Genomic DNA, 5,630 nt, shown 5'->3' with positions numbered 1-5,630 from the left:
AAAAAAAAAAAAGAGTGAAGGGGTGGAGTTTAGCCTGTCAAACAGGTCGCACCTAGATGACCTCATTTGGAGCCACTATGGAGATAAATAGCTCACTGGAGGTGGGACACACACTCCCTGCAAGACATTCCTGTTCACAAGACACATGGAGGTACCCGAGAGCCCTGGAGCTGGAGGAGCCACATGGAGACACCTCCCAGCACTGAAATGCTTCCTCTGCCACTGGATCCACAAGACTTTCACCCACTGGCCTGTGATCTTCCTGCATTCAGCATCATTGCATGTGTTGCATGAGTCTGAAGAGGACTTTATAAATTGGTATCAAACATATGGACTAATATCGGACTTATGGACTTGATCTGGACTGAGCTGGGATGTTTTCTCAATATTCAATTGCTCTTGTGTATAAAGTTCTCTCTTATACGCATATGAGTGTCTATGGATTTGTTTCTCAAGTCTACCCAGACTAACACAGGAAGTATAGTCCAGGATGGTCCAAGTCCTTGACTCATTGGGGCTGGGCTGAAACTTCGGTCCTGGTGAGAAGAACGCTGAAGGTCTTGGAGGGCTGTAAGTCAAGGAAGACTTAAATTATGAGCCTGAGAAATACCATCATTTAGGGTTTGGGTGGAGGGGGTGAAGCAGAGAGGGGTAGATGGATGCTTTAAGACATGATACAAGAAAAGAAGTATCAGGAGACTCTGGTCTCTGGTACTAAAGGAGAGAGAATTCGGTATTTTAAAAAGCAAGATGACAAAAGATACATAGCTCATGTGGGAATTTTGCCCTTCCATCTTAAAATTCTAATAGCAAGTCAAAGACAAAAAGGCGATAGAGTCAAATCCCACGGAAACTGTTGACTCTGTCATCTTATCCATCTCGAGTCAGCCTCTGGTAGATCTAACTGATCTCAACTGGAGGCCCTCTTCACCATCATTTATACTTCAAAGGGAAGTAGACACTAGCAAAAACATCTATCTTAGCACTTCTGAGGTACCTTTGACCCCGACGTGATTTGAACACGCAACCTTCTGATCTGGAGTCAGACGCGCTACCGTTGCGCCACGAGGTCACAAGGGCTGGCTTCAGCCCTTTACATAAATGAACTTGAGTCATCTTTTCCCACCTTCCACCAGATGTTACCTATTGGTTTCTCTATCTTTAGTTCTGACCGTTTACTTCTCCATCGTTTACGGGTTCGTTAATACTTCCTGGAGGAAAAAGTAGGAATTGACCAGATTAAATATTAACCCCCAAACCCAAATGTGGTAAAAAAAAAAAAAAAATCTTTCGACTCGTCACAATTTCTCTATTTTGAGAAAACTCGTGTGCGTATTGGGTTTTTTAAAGGATCACGAAGCAAGAATAAACATGTGCACCTCCATTTTTGCTCCCACTTTTCAAATACGCTTTTCCGTATCAAACACCTAGCCAGGCATTCTTGGGAAGGTCCTCGCCCTCCCGTCTCCCCATCTTCATCTTGGTGAGAAGCTGCCTGTTCTCCAAGCCGAGGGCAAATGCCCTCACCTCCCACTCATTCACCTCCTCCTCGGAATCCGTGACTCTTAAGATTGTGTGTCGTGTACACTTTGCCGTATCAACCCCAAACCAAACGCTCACACTTACTCACCGAACCAAATCAACCTCGTTGCCCTCAGGCCTACTCTGATTTCAGAAATTGCAGGAGCAGCCAGCCAGCCTCACCTGTCTTCCACCGAGACCGGCGGATTCAAATCGCTGACCTGACATTTAGCAGCTCAAGCGGAGCCAACTACACCCACATGCACCTTCGCTCCGCATCGTTTGAACTCTGTGTTAGAAAGCTCTTTCATCTTTTGCCTGGGTTGTGGAGCTGGAGAATTCAGGGTCTCAATAAGTGTATTCCCGCCCCGCCCCCCAATAAGAATATCTTGCTAGAAGTGGACATTTCAAATGTACTGAATTAGACACTCAGGGCTTGAGATCTAGCGATCCATAGTTTAACAAACTATCCAGCTGTGGGATGCACAGGAAAGTTACTTACTGCTCTGGCCAGCAGATCCTGTGTTTTATTCTCTGGAGAAAATGCATTTCCAGTCTTCTTCCAGGATGGAGTTTCCAAATGTAGGCACTGCGGTCAATTCCGGAGAGAAAGATGATGATGATTCCGCGGGTGGAGGGCAAGGGTTCTGTGGTGGAAATATGGTTGCCCACTTGCCTTTCTCACCATTGGCTTAGGAAGGAGCTTTCTCAGGCCTAACAAATCAGCTCTCACTCCTTCATCATCTTCCCAGATCACAAAGCTTTTCGAATGTTATGTTCTCTCTTGAATTTTTGTCCATAAAGTATGGTTTCAGGAGAGTGTGAAAACAAATGATTGTGTTTAATCCACAATCTTTGCCTGGAAAGCAAAGGAGTGGAGGTTCCTAGGATCTATAAAGCAACTCGAATTCTATCTTGGCCTTAGTTAACCCCTCTCCTTCCTCGGCTCTCTCAAGCATTTCTTCCCAGGGAGGCCTGTCTCCCTCATTTCCATACAAAGGTAAAAAAACATCCTGCCAATGGCAACATTCTATCCATTAATCTGTCTTGCAGGAAATAAAGCCAGAATGCTCCTTGGAGACGAGGATCGTTTCACATATTTTGAACATGTTGTCAGGAGAGTCCAGTCCCTGGAAAAGGACATCATTCTTGGTAGAGGGACAGTGACAAACAGGATGGCCCTCAACAAAATGGATTGACACCGTGGATTCAACAGTGGACTCCACCACACTCATTGTGAGCATGGTGCAGGACTAGGCAGTGTTTTATTCAGAGTCACCACCAGTCGGAGCTGTCTCAGAGCACCTAACAGCAGCCTCTGTACTACCCCGTTTCCCTGAAAATAAGACAGTGTCTTATATTAATTTTTGCTCCCAAAGAGGCGCTAGGTCTTATTTTTAGGGGACGTCTTATTTTTCCATGAAGAAGAATACGGTACACATTTATTGTTTATTGTTTTATTAAAAGAGAACTCGCACTTCCTGTCTGCTCCGGCTGCGCTGGGGCCAACAGTGAGCTGTGCAGTGGTGCGGGCCGCTATGGTCCAGAGTCATGGTAGCTTCGGGGGGCCTTATTTTCGGGGGGATGCTTTATAGTAGGTCTTATTTTCGGGGGATGTCTTTCTTTCGGGGAAACAGGGTAGCACCACATTCCAATTTGATGGCAGAGGGTTTGAATGTTTGTCCTTTGATATCCTTCTCCTTGGTAGTTACGTAATTGACACTTCAGAGTCTTTTTGATCATTAAATGTGTTTCTCCAATTAGGCTGCAGGATTCCTGAGGTGTTGACATTTCCCTGGAATACCATAATAATTTCACTATATTACTAGATTTACATTATACAATGGAACGTTTTTAAATGCCTGGAGAAAGTCCATCTTTCTAATTCCATTTTTCCCATGAAAGTTAAGCCTTCCCGTGTATGTATACATTATATATGTATATGTGCATATACAATATATAATATTATGTCTTTTACATTCTATGTATACATTACAGCTAGAGCACATGAAGAGAAGTGGATTCTTTTCCCTTTAAAAGGTTATCAGGAAGCAGCAGCTGGATTACATTATCTAATGGGTTTGATGTCTGACTTCGCACAACAATAATACGGGTTTTAATCCCTTCGTGGTCAACTAAGAAGTTTGTATATTTCTGTAAGAAACGACTCCAGAAACCTTCATTCCGAGTCCCAGTTATCCTGCGTTTCCTAACCTCTCTAGGTTCAAGATGGGAATACATGATTTAATCATTTCTCACCTTGATAGCTTTCTCTTCCACGCATTTCCCCTCTGCTTTTTCTTCCTTTGTTTTGTTTCTTGCTATTTGTCCGTGACCCCTTGTCTGTTCATTACCACTGGATGGTCTCTGGGTGCGCTCTGCTCAGACTTTCGTGGGTGAACTTGCAGCAGCGCCGAGGTGGCTAGAAATGCAACCTGTGGCGGGAGCCCTTCAAGCCGGCGACACCCTTCATTTACTGAATTACTAGACTCTCGGGAGGTGGAGCCCAGGACTCTGGTTTTTAACCAGCGAGCCAAGGGGGTCTTATAGGCATTCGAGTTTTCCAACCACTGGAAACCTTTGTTGTCGCTAGGTGCCATGAAGTCAGTCCCGACCCCCGAGTACGACAGAAAGAAACACTGCTTGGTGGGGTTCCACCCTTCCAATTGTGTTGTTCGAGCGCATTGTTGGTCCACTATGCCAATGCATATCTCACCCAGGGTCTTCCTCTTTTTCGCTGCCCCTCTGCTTTATCAAACCACACACTCCGCATAATGAACTTCTTATCCCCTTGATGACAAGGTGCAAACTCCTCCGTACATGTTAGCACCAAGCAATTCGGAGCTACGGAAGACTGAGACGCTTGAAAAAGAACAGCCACCTGAGTAAGAGCGGTCTCTCATAACAACGTACGAGGAAGAACGAAGCCACTACAACAATCACTAGCTGCAGCTCCGGCGGGACAACAGAGCTAGGCAAAGAGAATTAGCCATCCTCAAACCATTCACTTCAGTCACAATAAAACGTTTGAAAACCAAAACAAAACCCGACCCAGTGTGCATGTGTGAGACTGTCTGTAGAGAACAAAACTAGGAATGGAAAAGATTCACATTCTCAATAACATCATATTGCCAAATTGCTTTTCAAAGTGGTTGTGCCATCTCCCCCTCCCATTGCCAATGTACAGTGTTTGGGCTGGGTCTGGACCAGGCAGCCTCCATCTCTCTCCGGCTCCTCAGGAAGATAGAACTTCAAGGCCCCCATTTCCAGCCTCTCAGGAGGATGAATGACCTATGGAAGTCTGCATCTTCTGCCCCAGCATTCCAAGGAGCTTATCTCTCCAGACCAAGGTTGTGCAGCCCCTGTCCCAGCACTCCAGGGAGTAGGCTGGCAAACAACAAAGGCACTTCCCACGGATCGCATCCTGACTCAAGGTCCTGCCGCTGCAAGCAAAAAATGTCCTTTCCTGTTGTCAATGTACACCTCCCTACCTCCAGCTTTATAAATCTCCCACCGCCTCACCGACAAGCTGCAATTTCCCTGACCTTGGGTCTCGGAACCCACCCAGGAGCTCAAGATGCTCCTGCCCCTTTCTCTGCTCTCCCGTCCCTCCCACGAGCTCTTTCCTACCCTAATAAAGCCGATCTCAACCTCACCTTCTTTGTCTCAATCCTATCACCGTTCAGCGTCTCAGTGTTGACCTTCATATAAGAAAAGTTCCAGTTTCTTGTCAATACTTGGTATGATCCATCTTTTAAAAATTTGCCATTGTCCTAGACGTGTCATGGAATCATGTTGTGACTTTAATTTGCACTCCCCTAGTAAATACTGGTGAGCAGCTTCTTTGTCATCTATACATATTTTTTGGGTGGGGGTGGGGTGGTGCAGCATCTCTTCAAATATTCTGTTCATTTAAAAGCACGCGTTGTTTTTTTACTGAGCTCCGTATAGCGAATACAAGCCCTTTATCAAATATGTGATTTGTAAACTTTTTCTCCCAATTTGTGACTTGACTTTCATAAATGATGTCTAATGTCTTGAAACTCCTTGTTCCTTGTATTTTCTTTTTCTTTGAGTGGAGTGTGGGTTATTTAAAGCAAAGGGGTAAA

The 5,630-nt window shown here is 45.1% G+C and overlaps 1 non-coding gene across 1 annotated transcript; it reads right to left on the bottom strand.

The window, feature by feature from the left end:
- Nucleotides 1-1,000: 1,000 nt before the first annotated feature.
- On the bottom strand, nucleotides 1,001-1,072 carry TRNAW-CCA. The gene has a single exon. It is a non-coding gene; the product is annotated as a tRNA-Trp (tRNA).
- Nucleotides 1,073-5,630: the final 4,558 nt, after the last annotated feature.

Source organism: Echinops telfairi, unplaced genomic scaffold (assembly GCF_000313985.2).
Source record: "Echinops telfairi isolate 266 unplaced genomic scaffold, ASM31398v2 ScPeMD7_5868;HRSCAF=6743_0, whole genome shotgun sequence".
NCBI classification, from domain to species: domain Eukaryota; kingdom Metazoa; phylum Chordata; class Mammalia; order Afrosoricida; family Tenrecidae; genus Echinops; species Echinops telfairi.
Note: the sequence above shows the minus strand (reverse complement) of the source record. Positions and strands in the feature narration are given on the sequence as shown.